The following is an 11,702-nucleotide window of genomic DNA, read 5'->3' as shown; positions in this document are numbered from 1 at the left end:
GTCCTGGCTCGTTCAGTCGGTAGAGTATGAGACTGTTAATCTCAAGGTTGTGAGTTCAAACCCCACGTTGGACGCATTATTTTCCTTAAACTTTTATGGTGCTTTCACAGGAAAACATCATTAATGAACCCATAATCTTCATTTGCACAATGAAAGAAATGCGAACTGAGGGAGAGTTGATTATTGAATAATTTATTCTGTGCTCTGTTTCAGAACACAAGAACCAGGAGCAGGAGTCGGCCATTTGGCCCTTCGAGCCTGCCTTATTTTGCACTGAAACAAATTATAACCGTGTTTTTAAATGAGCAGTGCAAGATATTTAGAGGGCACATTTCAATGCTTCACAAAACCATTCCTTTCGCTACAGCCACCCAGGATCGATTCCCGGTTTGAGAAGTAACTTTGATATCATTGTTTGTAATTGAATTGGGGTCATTTTATCAAGTTCGATGGATGTCCCAAAGCACTTCAGAGTGGTGTCCAAACAAATGAGTTTGTAATTAAAAACACTGAATTTTAGGATTGGGATTTGAACCCACGCCTCCAGAAGAGACAGTGACCTAAACGCAGCGCCTTAGACCGCTCGGCAATCCTGACTGTTGGATGTTCCAATTGCAAGTTATTACACTGGAAAGTTTCAAAACGGGCACTTGTTCATTGTAGCTGGAAGGCCCAGTGACCGGGATATCCTCTCCCCCGGGGTTTTCCTGATCCTGTGCTCGGTGTACGGGGACTATTGGCACGGATCCGAGGTAGCTGGCATGTGTAGGCTGCTTGCTGGCTTCAGGTGGTCTCTTACCAGTGTGATCAATTCTTCAAACGACTTGCTTGCTGGTTTCTCGTGTGCCAGCAGGTCCTTCATTGAAGCGTATGTTTTCGAGCCACAGCTGGTCAAGAGATGGGCTCTTCTCTTGTCTGCCTTATTGTCGCCTAACCAGTCTTTGGTTACAAAGCTTTGCTGGAGCCTTTCTATAAAGTCCTCGCAATTATCTCCAGCATTGTAATTTTCATCTGAGCCGTTGGTCGCCATTCTGTGGATTCTGTAATCCCGTAACTCGTCGCCACTGTAAAGTCCTGACCCTGTAATACAGACTCACACGAGGCACATACTGAAGTCAAGGTCACTCTGGACTTGCACCTTTATTACACAGGTCTCGAATGCCACACTTGCCTGAGAACTGTCCTTATATACCTGTCTGGGAAAGGTATCCACTCTCTCCTGCAAATGCACCCCTGGTGGTAAGGAAAGTTTGTGGTTACAGGTCATCTCTGGTTACAGTCATTTATGGCATGGTAAGGTACAGTTATGTACAGTAGTGTGAGATACATGACAGTCTTGGTATTTATGGTGATTTCAGCAATTATTAATCCTCTCACAGACCTCAATTATTTTTATGCGATGAATTGATCGAGGATTGAAACCAGGTTAGTGCGCCAGATCTTAACCCCTCGACCACCAGGGAACAGCTACGATACATGTCGATATATTTATATATATTTATATATGAACCTGAATATCAACGGCTACCTACCTAGACCTCATGGTGCAACGGTCGTGTGTCTAACTTTGAGTGAGAGAAATTGTTCCACAGTGACAGCCATCTCATCTTTTGTTCAATTTTAAATACTAGAATACTGAGACAGGGGAATAAATAGAGAAACCAAAGCACAGGGTTATAGACAAGAGGAAGAGAGAAGGGGAAAAATACTGTCCCCACCCAGAACGAATGCAGAAACCCCTCTGCTGCGCTCGTGGTGACCACCCACAGCCTGGATACACTAACGTCCCAATAGCTCATTGACTGTCGGAGTGGGACTGTGCGGTGCTTCAGAGGACAGCTCGAAAAAACTCCTCCGTCTCATGTGCTCCTCCAATCAAGAAAAGCAACACACTAAAAATGCTCCAATAATGGTTACACCTTATCTTCACATTTTCTAAACAGTTGGCAAGGGGTATGATTCCTATTTCGGGTTGTTGTTTGAAATTTGCGAGAGGCCGGGTTCAAATCCTGGACGAGCCCTCAATTTACCCAAGAATTTTGAAATTGCATCGAACTTTTGCAAAGAAGGTCTTGCATTTCTTCAACACTTTTCAGGAACTCATGACGCCCCAAAACGCTTTATAGCCGTTGAGTTATGTTTGAAGTGTTGAAGTGTTGTATTGTGGGGAAAGATGTGCCCAAATCACCCCACACGAACCGCAACTCTTTGCGAAGGAGTTCGGTGCAAATAATCAGGTGCCTCAGGGACTTGAACTTTCTGTGAATGAGTTTTGCTTGTACCTGCGTTCAAGCTTGAAACAGTAACTGGGCTTCCATCTCATGGGACCAGTGTGTAGCGGTTAGTGAGTATGTGACCAGGTTGATGTGCGCCGTTTTCAATCTTTGAAATGTAACCAAACAATGAAACGGTGAATCCAACTGTCCCTGTAAGCGACGGATTGAAGGGATCGCTGCTCCAAACAGAGCTGGAACACGCACAGTGCAGGAATAGGGTCCGCAACATTAAATGTCAAAGTTATTAAGCAGACAATAATTAAACATACACTTAACAGTACTTACAGCCAAACCTTGCGAATGTTAGCCGAAGAACTCAAACACGTTACAGTTCCCAGCTCGGTGTACAAATTGATCAAACATTAATCGGATTCTAAACTATCTGTTCCAAATGCCACATTGTATATCTTTTCCTTACCCCTGCTACGTGACAATTTAAACTTTTAATAGTATTACCTAACACAACTGCCCAACTTCTGATGGAAGGTCATTAACCTGAAACGTTAACTCTGTTTCTCTCTCCACAGATGCTGCCTGACCTGCTCAGTGTTTCCAGCATTTACTCTTTTTATTCTCCAAACTTATAATCAGAATATCACTTCCCTTGTCATCTAACTACACTCCTTCCTGATATGTAGCCTTGTCCTACAAACCAGGCTCCTTTCGGATGATTCAGGCATTCATTGGAATTATAACTTCTTAATGATAACAATTATGTGAAGTATGTAACGATGTAATACTTGCCACCAGAACGCGCGACTGTTGGACTCCTAATGGTCACCTGCCCACACGAACAGGGCCAGTATGAAAGGTTGGCTGCCATGTAGTTCAGGCACACTGCAGTTGTAATAAAGAAGACTAAGGTCACACTAAGTTTAGCTCACAGTACTCAGCCTCGGGGAAGTCTTCTATGCATAACAATTGGCGACGAGTAACAGAATTCGAAATTTCACGCAACCATGGCTGCTTTTGGAATATCAGAGAGATCCAAAGAGGATGATGATTGGGAAGCCTTCGTCGAGCAGCTCGACCTGTACTTTGTGACCAATGAGCTGGAAGGAGACACTAACGTGGCCGTGCACAGGGCGGTTCTCCTCACCATCTGTGGGCCTAAAATATACAATCTCATCAAGAATCTGCTCACACTGACAAAACCAACGGAGATGGAATATTCAGAGTTGTGCACACTGGTTTGGGACTACGTAAAGCCGAAGGAGAGTATCCTCATGGCCAGATATCGTTTTTACACGCACCATCGCTCCGCGGACCTGGACCTGGCGGATTATGTCAGCGACCCGAGACACCTCGCGTGACCTTGCTATTTTGGAGCTGCGTTGGGGCAAATGCAGTGGGACTTTTACGTGCTGGGCATCAGCCACGAGGTCATTATTCGAAAGCTTCTGGCTGCTGAAACCCGAGAACTGAGCAGGGCCATCGCGATCGGCCAGGTATGCATGGCCACGGATGATAACACCAAACAGATATCTTCTCAACATCGAAGCTCATCGGCAAGTACTCATAAAATGATGTCGCTAGCAGGCCGAACTGCATATGGCAGGGTCTATACGTCTGTCGCTGCAAGACCTGTGATGACTCAGAGTCCGCCATCGGGGATCGATGTGAATCTATTAGCACCGTTATGGTGCTGCGGGGATAATCCTCGGGCCCATCAATATCGATTCAAGCACTACGTGTGCAAAGGCTGCACAACGATGGGGTACCTCCAGTGAATGTGCAAACGTGCTGTGACATACCACGTGGAAGAGGATGATCGATCCGGCACGGATCATGCAGCACAGGCTACTCAACCCGAGGAACAAGGACTCCCAGGTGCCGGTGGGGATGTTGCATTTTATCAGGCAGGCTTCGAGGGTGTGCCCGAAACGTTTCCTCTGCCCACCTGGGGCTCGCTTACCGTTTCGGAGTTCTGAGTACAGCGTTTGCTTAGAGTGTCTCGTGTTGGGCATGTGGACAATGTGGCCCGCCCAACGGAGCTGGTCGAGTGTGGTCAGTGCTGCAATGCTGGGGATGTTGGCCTGATCGAGAACACTGATGTTGGTGCGTCTGTCCTCCCAGGGGATTTGCAGGATCTTGCGGAGACAGCCCTAGTGGTATTTCTCCAGTGCTTTGAGATGTCTGCTGTATATAGTCCATGTCTCGGATCCATACCGCAGGGCAGTTATCACCACCGCCCTGCACACCATAAGCTTGGTGCCAGATTTGAGGTCCTGGTCTTCAAACACTCTCCTCCTCAGGTGATCGAAGGCTGTGCTGGCACACGGGAGGCGGTATTGGACCTCGTCTTCGATGTCTGCCCTTGCTGATAGTAGGTTCCCGAGGCGTGGAAAATGGTCCACGCTGTCGAAGGCCACACTTACAGCCTTCTTAAATATAGCACCCTCATTCTATTCTCTTGAAACAAGTTCCTGAATTCTCGGCTAGCTGTGTAAGTTAGAGCTGTGGTTTTATCCTGAGATAGATTCTATCATAGTGTTTCCGTAGTGTAGTAGTTATCACATTCGCCTCACACACGAAAGGTCCCCGGTCCGAAACTGGGCGGAAAGATCTTGAAAACTTGAAAATTTGCCGAATGGCTGACTCCTGTTCCTAACTCTTACGTTCTTCTGATCTCTTGACCTTTCACAGGAGAACAAACTCTCCTCTGAACATGCATGAGAAAGCTCCAGAAAATATGTCCGTCCGAGGTGCTTTCGCGTGTGAGGCGAACGTGTTAACAGTTACACTGCGGAAACATCTCCACTTTCAGCACCAGATTACCAAAATTAAACCCAATGAGATCGGGATAAAAGTTCCTCACATGCTCAGGGCAAAATATCTGATTGATGGTCTACAAAAGAATGAACAAACTTCAGCACGAGGTCAGATGGAAATGTTAAGCGAGCAGGTGGACTGCTGAATTGCGCTTTTAAGGAGTTGGTGATGACAAAACAAATGGGTTCCGCTTAAAGATAAGAAAAGTCACAAATGGGATTCGAACCCACACCTTCAGAAAAGGCTGCAATTTGAACACAGAACCTTAGACCGCTCGTCCATCCTAACTATGCAGCGCTTTATGTGGCCAACTGCAGGTTGATTTTGAACTTTTGTGTCCTGTCACATGAAATAAATAAGGGCAGCAGGCGTATCTCTGCCTGACACCGGGTAAACAGTGAGACAGACATTGCAGCAAGGGTCTGGTTATTGTCAAACTGCAAATTAAATATTAATTCTGGAAGAAAAATATCCAACAAAAACACTAACTCTAACGTGATTTGAACACTCAACCTTCTAATTTGGAATCAGACACACTACCGTTGCACCATGAGACCTACACAGTAAGCTGGCGATGTTCGTCTATATGAAGGTTCTGCAATACAAGGGGCTTTAAAATCCCCGCCCATTCCCACCAGGTATCAGAAACAGCGCTCACCGGACAGTCACCGAATGGTTTGCTCGAAAAATTTTCTCTTGCTTTCACGGGAAACCATCATTAATTAACCCCTCACCTTCTTTTTCACAATCAAACAAATGCTAACTCAGGGACATTCAATACTTCAATCATTTGGCCTGTGCTTTGCATCTCAACTCGAAAACCATATCCCATTTTACTCACTGTATTTTAGCTTTCTGGTTCAAAGTCTTCAGGGATCTGGGGCAACTTTTATCAAATTGAGCAGCACCGGTTTTTCCTATCGTGCACACAAAATAAAATCAGTTGTGAAGATAAAATCCCACCGTGCGTATTTTCAGATTCAATGCTGTCGGATTTCAAATAAAGTGAAAGAATTTTACATTGAAAAGATTTGCAAGTGTTACATGTATTTGTGTCTTTAATTAAACTTTGTGGCGTCTGACTCCCGTTCATGCCACTGCTGAATAAGAAAGGAGGGTTTGACGTTGACCAGCTCATCCTTCATATTCAGTGGTTTCTCACCCTTTGACAGGCTGCAGTAAAGCGGATATCACGTTGGCCTCACACGCAAAACGTCCCCGGTGGATCTGTTTTCTCACAGTCAATGTTATCTATTTATTGAAGTGAAATAAAGAGCAATTAAGGAATAAGGGAGACCTTTTACCAGGAGAATAAATAGCAAATGCTGGAAATCTCAGCAGGTCAGGCAGCATTTGCCAGGAGACTAAACATGGGATTAAACCAGGGACTTTTCCCGTGTAAGCAAACGTGATAACCACTACACTACAGAACCTCTGGTACAATAACCCCAACAGAGGAGAGGTGACCAGTGAGCTTCCTCTGTGCTGATCGGCATTGGGTGTCGGCTCACCTTGAACAACTTCTGTCCCACACTGAAAGTTCTCAATCCTTCTCGTCCGCTGCCCTTTACAGAAATGTCAGGGATCACCCAGCCACCGTGTTCACTCCCACATCCTCACAGTGGGGCCACAGAGGCTCCTACCTTTCTATCCGCGATCAGCGAACTCACCCAGTTTACAAAATTAAACCCAGAATACGTGCCCGGCAAAGGGCAGGAGAAGCTGGATAGTCTGTAAGCTCGGTCTATCACAGAATGTATTGGTATTTATGGTCGTTCCAGCAATTATTGATCGTCTCACAGACCTCAATTATTTTTATGTGATGAATTGATCGAGGATTGAAACAAGGTTAGTCCGCCGAGGATTAACCGCTCGACCACCAGGGAACTGTTACGATACATGTCGATATATTTATATATATTTATATGTGAACCTGAATATCAACGGCTACCTACATAGACCTCGTGCTGCCCACGGTAGTGTGTCTAACTTTGAGTGAGAGAAATTGTTCCACAGTGACACCCATTTCATCTTTTGTTCCCTTTTAAACACTAGAAACTGAGGCAGTGGAATAAATAGATAAACCAAAGCACAGGGTTATAGACAACAGGAAGAGAGAAGGGGAAAGATACTGTCCCCACCCAGAACTAATGCAGAAACCCCTCTGCTGTGCTCGGGGTGACCACAGCCTGGATACAATAACGTCCCAACAGCTCATTGACTGTCTGAGTGGGACCGTGCGGTGCTTCAGAAGACAGTTCGAAAAAGCAAAGTCACTGATTCCATCTCATCTGCTCCTCCGATCAAGAATAGCAACACACTAAAAATGTTTCAATAATTGTTACACTTTATCTCCACATTTATCAAGCAGTTGGCTCGTTGGTCTAGGGGTATGATTATTGCTTCGGGGTTATTGCTTGAAATTTGCAAAGGTCCTGGGTTCAAATCCCAGACAAGCCCTCAGTTTACCCAATAATTTTGAAATTGCATCAAACTTTTGCAAAGAATGACTTGCATTTCTTCAACACCTTTCAGGAACTCATGACGCCCCAAAACGATTTACAGCCGTTGAGTTATGTTTTAAGTGTTGTAGTGTGGGGAATGATGTGCCCAAATCACCCCACACGAACCGCAACTCTTTGCGAAGGAGTTTGGTGCAAATAATCAGGTGCCTCAGGGACTTGGACTTTCTATGAATGAGTTCTGCTTGTACCTGCGTTCAAGCTTGTAACAGTAACTGGGCTCCCATCTCACGGGAGCAGCGTGTAGCGGTTAGTGAGTAGGTGACCAGGTTGATGTGCGCCGCTTTCAATCTTTGAAATTTCACCAAACAAAGATCAGGTGAATCCTACTGTCCCTGTAAGCGACGGATTGAAGGGATCGGTGCTCCAAACAGAGCTGGAACACACGCAGTGCAGGAATAGGGTCCGCAACATTAAATGTCAGAGTTATTAAGCAGACAATAATTAAGCATACACTTAACAGTACTTACAGCCAAACCATGCGAATGTTAGCCGAAGAACTCAAACACGTTACAGTTCCCAGCTCGGTGTACAAATTGATCAAACATTAATCGGATTCTAAACTATCTGTTCCAAATGCCACATTTTATATCTTTTCCTTACCCCTGCTTCGTGACAATTGAAACTTTTAATAGTATTACCGAACACATCTGCCCAACTTCTGATGGAAGGTCATTAACCTGAAACGTTAACTCTGTTTCTCTCTCCACAGATGCTGCCTGGCCTGCTCATTGTTTCCAGGATTTACTCTTTATATTCTCCAAACTTATAATCAGAGTATCACTTCCCTTGTCATCTAACTACGCTCCTTCCTGATATGTAGCCTTGTCCTACAAACCAGGCTCCTTTCGGATGATTCAGGCATTCATTGGAATTATAACTTCTTAACGATAACAATTATGTGAAGTATGTAACTATGTAATAGTTGCCACCAGAGGGCGTGACTGTTGGAGTCCTAATGGTCACCTGCCCACACGTGCAGTGCCAGTACAAAAGGTTGGCTGCCATGTTGTTCAGGCTCTATGGAGTTGTAATAAAGAAGACTAAGATCACACTAAGTTTAGCTCACAGTACTCAGCCTCCTGGTGTTCTAATTTTCACAACAATTGGCGACGATTAACAGAATACAAACCTTCAAACAACCATGGCTGCTGTTGGAATATTCGAGAGATTCATCGAGAGTGAAATAAATGAGAGCAGCAGGCGGATTTCTGCCTGACACCGGGGAAACAGGGAGACAGACCTTGGAGCAAAGGGATATGGATGGAGTCGGCAAAACTAGAGACATCTGATTCAGGAGAGTCGCGGGGCGTGGAAATTCGGGAGTTTAATGACATTTTAAGGAACATTTTTGTTTTGTGCCGTTTTGTTCAGAGAAATGTTTGTGAAAGGAATTTTTTGCAGAAAGGGATGCAGCATTTAATCTTCTGCCTTAACACTTGTTTCTGGGTGTCAGGATCACATTTCGTTTCAATGTTATTCTTCCAGAATTAATATTTCATTTGCTGTTTGACAATAACCAGACCCTTGCTCCAAGGTCTGTCTCACTCTTTCCCCGGTGTCAGGCAGAGATCCGCCTGCTGCCCTGATTTATTTCAAGTTCAAAATCAACCTGCAGGTGGCCACACCAAACACTGAATGGTAATGATGGCCGAGTGGTCTAAGGTGATGAGTTCAAATCACTATAGATAGTGTTCGAATCCTATTTCAGACATTTCTTATATTGAATCATTTGGCAGAACCCATTTGTTTTGTCACCACCAACTCCTTAAAAGTGCGATTCAGCAGTCCACCTGCTCGCTTAACATTTCCGTCTGACCTGGTGCTGAAATTTGTTCATTCTTTTGTAGAACGACAATTACTTATTTTGCCCTGAGCATGTGAGGAACTTTTCTCCCGATCTCATTGGGTTTAATTTTGTTAATCTGGTGCTGAAAGTGGAGATGTTTCCGCAGTGCAACGGTTAACACCTTCTAGTTTTTTGAGTTCATGCTCAACTTTCTCCTTGAGTGCATATGTTACGGAACGGGGCTTGTAGTAAACCAATCTAGCGTCCTTCTGTACCCTGCCACTCGCCTTGAAGCCTTGGATCGGGCTGTCCGTTTCGCAGAACACCTTTGGATACTTCTTGATAACCTCATCCGTTGATGAAAATCTCGCTTCCACACAGAAAATCTGACTACAATCCAGCTTCAGTGAGCTTAATCAATTTCTTCCTTGTAAAGCAGACTTGTCTCTTTTCACTACTATTAGAGGCAAGTTCTGAAATTGATCTTTATATTTCACCGATCGATACAGTGATATGACCAACCACAGGAATTTACTCTCCCGAGTAGCCTCGCAGCTCTATCTTGGGTTTCTCCAGTTGGAAATCACGCAATTTGTCGCGGTACAGTGACTCCGGTATTACACTCACGGATGCACCCGTGTCAATTTCCATTGGTATCTTGAATCCAGCAACATCTATGTGGATTTTGATGCTTTCCGAATCACTGTCCGTTAAACTCGTGCTCCTGATGATGTGTCACTCTAACATCTACTCGTCCTGTTGTTCGTCTTCCATACTATGTAGTCTCTTGGGATTTCTACTCATAGCTTTGAACGCTGGACTCATAGCTTTAAAAACAGGTTTACCCTTCAGTCGGCATGTCTTCGCAAGATGCCCAGTCTTTCTGTCGAAGAAACACTCTGCATTCACGTGTGGACATCTTTGAGCAATGTGTTGTCCCAGGCACCGACAGCATGACTTCGACGCTCTGGTAGAATTTCCAGTTTCTGAATCTTTGGGCTCCCTTGTTATATCTTCAAATGCTCTGATAATGAATCCACGAGACAATGTGTCGTTCTTTAACTGCAGTGACCTGAGTCCTTTACTGATAACCTTTATTGGTGGCCTGACTTTTATACAAGGCCAGGCACACCTGTGCAGGTGATCTACAAGTCTCCCACTGCAGTGCCCTCTGGTGGCACACCTTGTAATAGTACAAGCAGTAACCATGTCGAACACATAACAGGTGTCACTGTGGAACCGTTTCTCTCACTCAAAGTTAGACGCACTACCGTGGGCGCCACGAGGTCTAGGTAGGTAGCCATTGACATTCAGGTTCATATATAAATATATATAAATATATCGACATGCATCGTAACTGTTCCCTGGTGGTCGAGAGGTTAAAACCCGAGGCACAAACCTGGTTCGACATGTATCGTAACTGTTCCCTGGTGGTCGAGGGGCTAAGACCCGGCGCACTAACCTGGTTTCAATCCTCGATCAATTCATCGCATAAAAATAATTGAGGTCTGTGAGACGATTAATAATTGCTGTAATCACCATGAATACCAATATTTCTGTGATAGACCGAGCTCACAGACTATCTGGCTTCTCCTGCACTTTGCCGGGCACGTGTTTGGGGTTTAATTTTGTAAACTGGGTGAGTTCGCTGATCGCGGATAGAAAGGTCGGAGCCTCTGTGGCCCCACTGTGAGGCTGTGGAAGTGAGCACGGTGGCTGGGTGATCCGTGACATTTCTGTAAAGGGCAGTGGAGGAGAAGGATTGAGAACTTTCAGTGTGGGACAGAAGTTGTTGAAGGTGAGCCTACACATTCCCGATCAGCACAGAGGGAGCTCACTGGTCAGCTCCTCGCTGTGGGGGCTGCTGTACAAGAGGTTTCTGTAGTGTAGTGGTTATCACGTTTGCTTTACACGCGAAAAGTTTACACATTATGTTTAAACTTGCTGTGGATGAACAATCAGAGGCGAGTTTATTCTCCCTGCAAATGCTGCCTGACCTGCTGAGATTTGCAGCATTTGCTGTTTTTATTTGCTATTTATTCTCCTGGCAAAAGGGCTCCCTTATTCATTAATTGCTCTTTATTTCACCAATAAATAGATCACTTTGAGATAGAGAAAACGGATCCACCGGGGACTTTTGGCGTGTGAGGCCAACGTGATATCCGCTACACTGCAGCCCATCAAAGGGCGAGAAACCACTGAATATAAAGGATGAGCTGACAAATATCAGAGGCAGTGCAGTCTGGTCAATGTCAAACCCTCCTTTCTTATTCAGCAGTGGCATGAACGGGAGTCAGACGCCACAAAGTTTAATTAAAGGCACAAATACAAGTAACACTTGCA

The 11,702-nt window shown here is 44.9% G+C and overlaps 1 non-coding gene across 1 annotated transcript; it reads left to right on the top strand.

Annotated features, from left to right (window-relative positions):
* Nucleotides 1-74, top strand: trnan-guu (transfer RNA asparagine (anticodon GUU)). Its single transcript has one exon. It is a non-coding gene; the product is annotated as a tRNA-Asn (tRNA).
* Nucleotides 75-11,702: the final 11,628 nt, after the last annotated feature.

This window comes from Pristiophorus japonicus, unplaced genomic scaffold, assembly GCF_044704955.1.
Source record: "Pristiophorus japonicus isolate sPriJap1 unplaced genomic scaffold, sPriJap1.hap1 HAP1_SCAFFOLD_29, whole genome shotgun sequence".
Lineage (NCBI taxonomy): Eukaryota > Metazoa > Chordata > Chondrichthyes > Pristiophoridae > Pristiophorus > Pristiophorus japonicus.
This window is presented reverse-complemented; position numbering and strand designations above follow the sequence as displayed.